This window comes from Mastomys coucha, unplaced genomic scaffold (genome assembly GCF_008632895.1).
Source record: "Mastomys coucha isolate ucsf_1 unplaced genomic scaffold, UCSF_Mcou_1 pScaffold7, whole genome shotgun sequence".
NCBI lineage: Eukaryota > Metazoa > Chordata > Mammalia > Rodentia > Muridae > Mastomys > Mastomys coucha.
This window is the reverse complement of record NW_022196913.1, coordinates 15,684,180-15,695,711: the sequence shown is the minus strand read 5'-3', so window position 1 is coordinate 15,695,711 and position 11,532 is coordinate 15,684,180.

Below are 11,532 nucleotides of genomic sequence, written 5' to 3'. Positions count from 1 at the left end.
ATCCGCCTGCCTCTGCCTCCCAAGTGCTAGGATTAAAGGCGTGCGCCACCACCGCCCGGCTTAACAGTTACAATTTTGTCTCTACAACTAAGTTCTCTGAATAGATTTCTTTCATAGTATTATTTAAATTTCCAAACATATTTCCACTGTTGAGTCATTTAAAATCACTTCCACCAAACAAAGAAAGACTGGAAAGTTAAATTTTATGTTTCAGACTTACTATGTACTGTCCACAGTCAGTTAATAAAGATCTTGGGATATTTGAGAACTATAATTGCATATAATGCAGGGCCACCTTGAATCAGTAGGGCTAGGGTTCTGTATTTTGCAAGACAGAATGTGGTTGCTGATATCTTTTAGATATGAGTCTGCCTATTCTCTCAGAATGTACAAATCTTCTCTAAAGAAATACAAGCACTAGGTGGAAATGGCATTTCAACCAGACCCCCATCTTTTGCAGCAATGCAAATCAAAGTGTTCATTAAAAAAAAGAAAAATCTCAGCAATTATTCTTGCCATTCACAAGGTAAGTCTTTATTTTACTAGTAGAAAATTGAAAACAATTTGCCTGAACCATTAAAATACTGAATTTTTTATTTTATTCTCTTCTTGTTAAAACAAAAAAAATCGAAATTCTAGTTTACTTATCCTAACTGTTGGGGAATATGTAGTATTCTAAACACTCTTCATATACTTTGTGTAAGCAACTTTAACTGTAATTTAAACTCCCAAGTTTTGAAGCTAAGATCACCTAGCTCCTAATTAATGCATTTATTTATGTAGAAACATATTTCAAATGCAAAGAACATAAAAATTTTCATATAACACAGCCAATTTTGTCAGATAACAATGGAAAATACATTACCATATAGCTGAAAGTAAAATACATACATAAAATTAAAACCTTAATTCATCATGTATTTTACTAAAACTGTTCATGTATATACAAGTACATTATGGGAGGGGGGGAGAGGGAGAGAGAGACAGCATATACATTCACATGTAGAGACCAGAGGGCACAACTTGGGTATCTTTCTTCCTCTGGTTCCATCAACCTTATTTATTGAAACTGGGTCTATTGTTAGAGACTTTGTCCATCAATTCATCTTATCTGGTCAAAGAGCTCTGGTATAGACTTTCCCTGTACTGTATGAGGTCCAGATTTTCATATTGATGATGAGAATAAAATTTATGTCATCAGGTTCCCACAACAACAACTCTACCCATAGATCCATCCCCCAGCCCTAAGTGACAGTTCAAAGAGCTACTCAATTTGGCTTTTCAGTTCTTGACCCCTTTTTCTTTATTTCCATGAAATATGCACAGGACTGCTACATACCATTCGATAAATGATATTACAATATCTATCAATCATTACACAACACATTGTTTTCCACCAGGGCAAGATGGCATTTTACATGATACATGGAGGATGTTGTATCAGTTTGATAGTGTTGTCTGCTCTCTGGATTGGACCACTCAGTTATCTCTGTTGGAGATTCTAAGTGCCTGATGTGGTAATGTGCTATCTCTCTGCTGCCTCCATCTATCTGATTCTTTCTATTTATCCTGTTACTTTTGACTTCTATATACCTGACAAGCTTACTCAAAACAAACAAAAGATTCTGACAAAATCACCAGATGTCTTTTAAGTTGTCTGGAGAACTCTTATCACCTAGTAATATTCTTCTGCAGGAGGAGATCCCATCCTTTTATGTGAGGCCCCTGTTGGGTTTGTAAAAAGTGCTTACTGAAAAATGAGGCTGAGAAATTTTGCTGGTAATCAGGATTGAAAGTAATTAAGAGTCCAAAACAATATAAATATGCAGAAAAGGTTGAAGCAGGAGCATAAAATTGATGGAGGAAAACCCTGGCATGGGTTGTCCATAACATGGAAGCCAGTAGGCATCCCAGTAAAGCTCTAAAAGAATGGCTGCTTGAGGGTCAAGAGAGAGGCCAACTCCAAACAGAGGCTGCTAACCCTCCTGACTCCACTGAACAGTGAGATAATCCATGAAGACAACCTGAATAATCTCTCATTTAGTCACGTTTATGTAATAATGAGAGTTTGATTTATAGGTAGAAACATGCATCGTTTTTGCCTTATATTTTGGTATTTGATTTGTATGTTATCATATAGTTAAAGCACATTCATTGCAGCAAACAGGCCATATAATCCACTCACTCAGTGGCACTTTTGGGTAGACATACTTCATCTTCCATATTCAGCTATTGGCAAGGATTGGAAGCTTAGATACATACAATTTGAAGTTATTATTTGTTTATAACAAGTTTGCAATCAATGTTGGCATTGAAGTACAATGCATGGATGGAAAGTTATGCCTATTCATATTTCATACCATAGACTCGTGACTAGTTAGAGTTAGCTTAAAAGGAAGCTGAGAGGTTGGAGACATAATGCCATGGATAGCTGAGTGGATCTGTCCCGCAGTTCCACTCTGGTCTGTGGGTCTCTTCAGGCCGGAGGTCAGACAGGACCTGCAAAATGAAATGGTCTAGCCGGGCGGTGGTGGCGCACGCCTTTAGTCCCAGCACTTGGGAGGCAGAGGCAGGCAGATTTCTGAGTTCGAGGCCAGCCTGGTCTACAGAGTGAGTTCCAGGACAGGCGGGGCTACATAGAGAAACCCTGTCTTGAAAAACAAAAACAAAAACAAAAAAAACCAAAACAAAACAAAAAAAATGAAATGGTCGAGAATATAGAAGAGAACGCCAAGTAGAGTTCTATCAAGGTGTTCCTTTACTTGGGGGTGTTTTGAGCTTATATAGGCAGGTAAGAACTGAAACCTCCAGAAATAAAATATTTGCATAACATAAACATTGAGAAGTCAGGAAAGAGTCAGGAAGGAGTCCAGAGTGAAGGTCGCCAACAGCTCGGATGTCTGCAGATGTCCTCAGGCAGTAGGCATTGTCGCAGGTGTAGTTGTATCTCAGCATGAACTTCTCGGGCAACTTCTTTCAGAGATAAGCTGATAGTATGCAGAAGGTCTTTCAGCTTAATTCCCCAGGTGACCGCCTTCAGCGGAAGCCACCAAAGTCCGGAGGCTGAACTGGGAATGGGAGGCAACAGATAGCCAGGCTGGCTGGTCTTCCAGATCCAAGTTTGGCTCCTACCACCCATATCAGGAGGTTCACGATTTTCTGAAACTTCAGCACCAGTGCACTTAATACCTTCTGGACTCCACAGGTCCTGTGCAACATAAAACACACAGTACATTTCCAGAGAGAATTGTGAAAACATATTTTCAACATGTTTAGAGGCAGAAAGGAACACCTCATATTAAAATGTCAGGATTATTGGCTTTATGAAATTGGATGGAGAAACTCAATAATTTAATAGCTTGATACTTCTAGGCTCAAAATAATCGAGTATTTTCTGCATTTTATCCTTTTGATGCATTTAATTTGTTCATTTGTTGTGCTCTTCATTGGGGATAATGTTAGATTGAATACTATATTAATTCATCCAAAGTTCCATTCCAGAACTTTTGATATTTATCTATATAAAATACTCTAAATATAATTTTCAGAGTGTGTAGAAAATGCCAGCATGTGTAGAGTTGAATGGCATCAAGATAAAAAATAGATGTGTGTGTAAGCTGCCAATTATCTGAGTTTGGTTAATTATGCAAGTTGAAATATCAACCATTCAGAGTTCATAACTTATACCTGATAAAATATCTTCATATTTCCTGCTGGGAATCTATTTCTCAGAAATTTTACCTATTTTATTTTTATAATCTTCCTTTAACATAGTATCTTGGAACAAATTAATGGAGCCACAACTACAACACACAAATCTTTTTGTTGTTGTTGTTTAGTTTAAATCATTCCAATGATGTATTTTGCTTTTAAAATATATATAATATACATATCGTACCTGACTTAATGATAGCTTGATAGAGGGATTTCAACTTCACAAAAAAAAGGAAAAACACACATCTTTATCAGTATCCATCCCTAAATTCATGAATTTGATATATCTGCTGTTGTTCATCATATCTAGTCAGCACATTCACCTATATCACTTTGTATTTTCTCTGGGATATTAATAATCATTTCTTGTTTAACATGTGGGCACATATTTGTATGTGTATCTGTGTGTGTATGTGGTGTCTGTGTGTGTGTGTGTGTGTGTGTGTGTGTGTGTGTGCAACAGCAGGTGGAAACCCAAGGTAAATGTCAGGAGTCATTCTTGTGTGAATCATACACCTTATTCATCAGTTCAGGTTCTCTCTAGAGCTGGCCTTCATGACTTCTTTCACTAGCCAACTTGTTTGGTGATGTCCTGTCTCTCTGTCTCTATGTACCAAAGCTGAGTTTACAGATGAGCTACTAAGCTCATCTGGCTTTTATGTGGGTTCTGGACATCAAAACTCCACTCCTTTTGCTTGTGTAAGTGCAACATGTAATGTAGCTATTAACTCAGCCCCAGGGTTGGGCTACCTCTGTGCATTTTCTATTCTGTTTACTATGTGTCAAAGGGAGTTCCTTGGATTGGTCTTTGGATTAGTGTTAGTGTTATGTCACTGATTTTCAGCAGGTGAGACTAAGAGTTTGGTCAGTTTTAGAATCAAATGTTAAATGTGCTTGCTTTCAGTTCATTTTCTAAGTAACCAAGTCCTAAAGTAACCTCAGTTCACCCACCTTTTGTTTCTTCTGTGTTCATATGGTTATTTTTCTGCATGCTTAGCCTTGGTGCAACCACATGGCAAAACTTTATTATTCTTTGTTTTACAGTAACATCTGTAATAATTATTGTACTTTATTACTGTTTTTTAATTATCTCAGCACATACAAACTATCTTTGGATACTTTTTTCCTCCATCTGTATGGTGTGTGTGTGTGTGTGTGTGTGTGTGTGTGCACATTTGTGTCCCTGTTCTTGTGTGTGCATGTGAGGTCAGAGTTTGGCATCAGGTGTCTTCCTCTAGTCCCCTCCACAGTAACATTTGAGATAAGTTCTCTCACTGAACCTGGAGCTCACTAATTGAGTTAGAAGTGCTGCATAGATCCCCTCTCCTGTCTACTCCGCCTAAGAGCAGAAATTACAGATATGGACAGCAGCTTTCTGCTTTGACCTTTATTATGGGGATCCAAACTCAGTTTCTCACCATTGGGCTGCAAGTACTTCAAGTACTTTACTGCCTGACATCTGAGCTTCTGTATTGTTGTTCTTGCTTCATCATTGTTTGTTTTGTTTTTTGTTTGTTTGGTTTTTTGTTTTTGTTTTTGTTTCTTTTTGCAAATGCATCAAATTTAAGACACTAGTGAAGCTTTTACATTTGAACATGTTACAACTAAAATTTGAGCTTTAATCTTTCCATTTGCACTTCATTAGTGTTTTGTGGAAATGGGAAGCATTCTGCTCTTTTTAGATTATCTCCCCATGTGACATTTCATTAACTCAAGTTCCTTTCACTCACACCCTCCTCCTCTGATAAACTGATTTCAAACAGTCTTTTAAAATTCCTTAGGAGAGATCATTTGTGAAGAAATATGCTCTGCTAAAATGTTTACTTCTGAAAGACACAATCACTGGTTATGGAAGAGGCCGAGCTAACAGCAGATTTCGCTAATCATCCAAAGATGGGATTCTGCCAGCTCTGGCCACCATTGTGTTCCTGAGAAGCAAGACATTGCAACAGAAATTGCCTTTCCTTTGTAAGGGTCGGATTTTTTTTTTTAGGGGGAGGTAGGATGCTTTTAAATCTCCTCGATTCAATTTTATTCTTACTCTTATTATTATATCTTTGGTATGGATTTGCATCTGTTACTCCAATCTGAAAATTACTGCTTTTCCCAAAGGTTTCTATCTTTCATTAATGCCAGAACACCAACAAATTATATATTTGGGAGGCAGAAGAGATAGCTCAGGTAGCTAAGAAAACTCCCTATTCTAGAATTCCAACGTTCTGTTCTTTGGACCTATGTCAGGTGGTTCTCACCACCCTGCAATTCCAGTTCAAGAGATCCAAAGGTATGTGTGTGTGTGTGCGCGTATACACACACACACACATACACACACACACACACACACACACACACACAGTCTTAAAAGTAACTATTAAATCATGTTTTGAAAATTGAAACAGTACAGTGGAAACTTCCTAAAATATATGAAGGCAATCCTAATGAAGTCTTCAAATAACGAGGGAGACAGAGTCCCAAGTGGCCATATCTTTTCACCAAATGAAGCTTCCAATACCAGGACACAGTTACAACCAATAGAGGTGTTGGCCAAAGTGGGCCATAGAAACCCCCAAACAACCCAGGAGGTTTCCAAGACAATATGTTGCTCTCTACAAACTGACAGCAAAGGCCCATTCCTAAGGACAACACCCACACAACTCATTGAACATGGAGAGGTCAAAATTGTGCCTACATAGAGCCTTCACCCCTCTATTCTAATACTGCTGGTATAGGAAGGAACACTACAGTTTACCAAAAGAGAAATGTATACACAAACCCAGTCACAAATGCTTTAATCTACAGTTCTGTCCTGCCTGTAATATATGCAAAGGCAATGGTGGCACAAAACTAGTTGGAGTAACCAACCAATGTCTAATTTTCCTTAGGGCCCTCTCCACAAGAGGGAACCCATACTTAACACTGCTTGGATAATCCACTATCAGAGATTAGATAGTCCTGAGACCTAGGGTAAACCCAAAGACTTCTGTTCTTAAAAACAAGGCAGGGGGTATTGATAAAATGACTCCTAGTGGTATTTTGCTATATTCTTAGATAAATTCCTATTCAGCCATCATCATTAATGCTTCCTCTGGCAGCAGATGAGAATGAATTCAGAGACCCACAGCCAGACATTATGCAGAGAGAGAGAGAGAGAAAGAGAGAGAGAGAGAGAGTGAGAGAGAGAGAGAGACAGAGAGAGAGAGAGAGAGAGATCGATCTTGGAACACACCACTCTAAATGAGATTTCTCCATCTATTTATCTCTTAGGAGCCTGTCTTTCCTCATGAGAAACAGAAAAAGAGTAGATTCAAGTGGGCAGGAACTGCATGGAGTAGAGGGAGGGGAAATTGTAAATAGGATATATTGTATGAGGAAAAGATCTATTTTCAATAAAAGTTGATATGTCCTATATAAAAATAAAAAGATAAATTCTATTATATATATATAAAACTTTTCTTCTTTTTGCTTTGTTATAACAAAAGTCCACTGTTATCTTTTGCATTTATTCTGAAGCTCAAGGTCTCTGGAAAACAATGGTTTATCTCATTGCCCCTCATTATGTCAGGAATGGGTGGGCAGGTCCCTTAGCCTTACTTTCTTATTTTATGAACGTTTTATTGTTAGCCTGGACTTAAACAATATCCATGGGTAAGTAACATGGGTCAGGTCCCCACTACATGTTACATACCATAACTAATAACATGTGGAGACAGCAATACTCAGTGTCCTTCCACAGCAGTTATTACTACTAATAATACTTATAAAGTAGCATGACCAACAATGAGTCTCTGGTGGCATTTTCATACCTGCATGCCATTGTACTTTGCTTGTAGTAGTCACTGCTACCTTTGCCATATTTCCTTTCTTACTGATTCCTCTGCCCAAATAGTTCCATATTTCTTACAATTTATACAGATGCACAGACAGGCAGATAGATTAAAAGATAGACAGATAGGCAAATACTTAGGAGAGTCATCATGCCACATGTAAGGAGATAAATTATGTATAGATATTTAGAGAAATCATTCTTATTCTAGAGCCCTCTATCTTGTAATCATGTCTATCTTCCAATATCCTAGCAATAGGTGTTCTGATGGACCTTGCTTTCTTTTGAATTTTTGCCCATTCTTGTGCCTTTATCAGAAATTTAATTACAATTTTAGGGAATGTAAATTCCTAAATTTACATTTCCAAGTACACATGATTTGTAATGGAGGTAACCTTAATTTTCTAATGAAACCACAGCCTTCAGTAATTATGACACTAGCCTTTATTCTATGCATTTCCATAATATTTTAACAGTATTTTCATTTACAATATTATGAAAAAATACAAGTGAACTTTATGCTATGTTTATCAAGAAGTATCTATTTAAAACATTCTTCCTTAAATATACCTTGTGATAAATAATCCATAAATAGCCACTATATTTATATCATTATGTATGTGATTTATAATAGTTGACATTGGTTGTCAGGTTTTCAGGGTCTGGAGGCACCTTGGAGATAGGCCTCTGGGCATGTCTATGGGATTAAGTCTAATGCCTTGACTGAGGCTGGAAGACCTGTATATTGTGGGTGGCATCTTCCTTGGTCAGGGGATTCTGAGCTGTGTGAGAGTAAAGAGTAGGCTGAGTTCTACCATGCATACACATTCACTGCCCTCTTCTGTGGTCTATGAACAAAATGTGAGTGTTGGATTACCTCCTTGAACTGTGAGCTAGAGTGGACCCTTCCTCACTGGGTCTGCGTATTTTATTACCATAGTAGAAAGAAACTAAAACTAAAACATACTTCTGGAAATCATAATCTAACTTCCAGAATATGTATTTCATGCCATTTACCTCCTATGAATGCTAGGATATTTTTAAATGTGTACATGGTTTTTGAATGGTAGAGTTTTACAGAATGAAGAAGTGTGATATGCAGAATTTTTGTGAGTCTTGCAACTGAAAGTCCCATTGCCAAAGATATAAGAATGAGAATAAATCAAAGCAACAAAGCACATTCATTGTGTATCTGTAAATCTTACTGAGACCGACCAGATTTAAAACACAAAAGGCTATTTTGTTTTCAATTTTGAATTACAAATATGACAATAAAGAAGGTCAGAACAGACCAGAAGACTGCCACATTCCCTACAGGCTCATGTGCTGTGCAGTGACCAACTTTTATCTCTTTGAGTTATTTGATGCATAGGAATACTTGTTTCCACTTTGAAAAAGAAAATTAAATTCAAAATGTCAGAGTCTATGTCTGTGATGTGAAAGTGTTAAATAGGATGGAACTTGGGAAGTGCTAAAGCTTAAGATGAACAAACCAATACCATTTTCCCTCAGAGACTGAAGGGCTGGCGTTATAATGAACAGTTTGGAGTTAGAAAGCACTAGATTATTCCTTTATGTGCCTTGGGATACCGTGGAGGAAGAGGAGATAGGAAGAGAATATAATCAAAAGTTCCATTTCAGTAAGTCTAAATCCACAAAGCATGAAACTTTTGGAAGGTGTGCCAGGTTGTCATAAAAAAAAATACTGAGGGGAAGCAACTGTGAAAATACATATTTGAGGTGCTTGGCACCCATATTGGCCAATTGGAATAAGTAAAATACAAAGAGTTAAATGAATTTTAAGCTAAACTTCACATGCTAAACATATTTATCTCTTTACTCTGAGAACTAGAAATGGCAATACTTATAGACTGGGAGTGTATATGGACATGATTTAAAACTGGATCCTATTTTCTATTTGATTTCTAAACTACTTAAACCATGGAGCTTGGTGGTGGGATCCTATTGCTGAGGACTCTGCATACTTTGCTCATAAGACATAGAGGGATCAAACTGGTATTGGGCTGAAAGCTTCCTCTATGCTGGTTAGCCTTCAAAGTGCCAGAAGGTATAAGCAGAGCACTTGGGGAGAAAGTTCTTCAAAGCCTTACCAAACTGTGAATGGTGTACTCTATGACAATGGTTAACCAGGCAAGATATTTGCCATTTTTAAAGGTATTTTCTTTATTTACATGTCATATAACATCTCCTTTTCAGTTTTCCGTCCAAAAAAAAGGAATAAGATAAAATAAAATAAAAATAAAAATAAAAATAAAAATAAAAAACCAAAAAACCCTGTCCCCACCCCTGCCCCCTGCTCACCAACCTACCCTCTCACACTTCCTGGCCCTGGCATTCCCCTACACTGGGGCATAGAACCTTCACAGGGCCAAGGGCCTCTCTTCCCATTGATGACTGACTTGGCCATCCTCTGCTACATATGCTGCTGGAGCCATTAGTCCCACCATGTGTATTCTTTTGTTGCTGGCTGGTTTTGTCCCTGGGAGCTCTGAGGGTACTAGTTAGTTCATATTGTTGTTTGTCCTAAGGGGCTGCAAACCCTTCAGCTCCTTGGGTCCTTTCTCCAGCTCCTTCATTTGGGGACCTTGTGCTCAGTCCAATGGATGGCTGTGAGTCTCTTCTACTGTATTAGTAGGGTACTGTCAGAGCCTCTCAGGAGACAGTTGTATTAGGCTCCTGTCAGCCAGCATTTGCTGGCATCTACAATAGTGTCTGGATTTGATGATTGAATATGGGAAGGATTCCCAGGTGGAGCAGTCTCTGGATTCCCCTTCCTTCACTCTCTGATCCATAGTTAGTCTCTACAACTCCTTCCATGGAGGAAGGAATGAAATGTCCACCTTTTGGTCTTCCATCCTCTTGAGTTTCTTGTGGTTTGTGGGTTGTTCTTCCTGTATTTCAAACTTCTAGGCTAATAACCACTTATCAGAGAGTGCATATCATATGTGTTCTTTTGTGATTGGGTTACCTCACTCAGGATGATATTCTCCAGATCCATCCATTTTCCTAAGATTTTCATAAATTTATTGTTTGTAATAGCTGAGTAGTACTCCATTGTGTAGATGTACCACAATTTCTGTATCCATTCCTCTGTTGAGGGACATCTGAGTTGTTTCCAGTTTCTGGCTATTATAAATAAGGCTACTATGAACATGGTGGAGCATGTATCCTTATTAAATGTTGGAGCATCTTCTGGGTATATGCCCAGGAGTGGTATAGCTGGGTCCTCTAGTAGAACTATGTCAAATTTACTGAGGAAACACCAAACTGATTTCCAGAGTGGTTGTACCAGCTTGCAGTCCCACCAGCAATGAAGGAGTGTTCCTCTTCCTCCACAGCCTCTCCAGCATCTGCTGTCACCTGAGTTTTTTATTCTAGCCATTCTGACTGGTGTGAGGTGGAATTTCAGGGTTGTTTTGATTTGCATTTCCCTGATGACTAAGGATGTTCAACATTTCTTTAGGTGCTTCCCAATCATTTGGTATTCCTCAGTTGAGAATTCTTTGTTTAGCTCTGTACCCCATTTTTTAATAGGGTTATTTGGTTCTCTGGAGTCTAACTTCTTGAGTTCTTTGTATATATTGGATATTAGCCCTCTATCAGATATAGGATTGTAAAAGATCTTTTCCAAATCTGTTGGTTGCCATTTTGTCCTATTGACAGTGTCTTTTGTCTTACAGAAGCTTTGCAATTTTATGAGGTCTCTTTTGTCAATTCTAGATTTTAGAGCATAAGCTATTGGTGTTCTGTTCAGGAAATTTTCCCCTGTGCCCATGTGCTCGAGGCTCTTCCCCACTTTCTTTTCTATTAGATTCATTGTATCTGGTTTTATGTGGAGGTCCTTGATCCACTTTGACTTGAGCTTTGTACAAGGAGATAGGAATGGATTGATTTGCATTCTTCTGCATGCTAATTGCCAGTTGAGCCAGCACCATTTGTTGAAAATGCTGTCTTTTTTTCCACTACATAGTTTT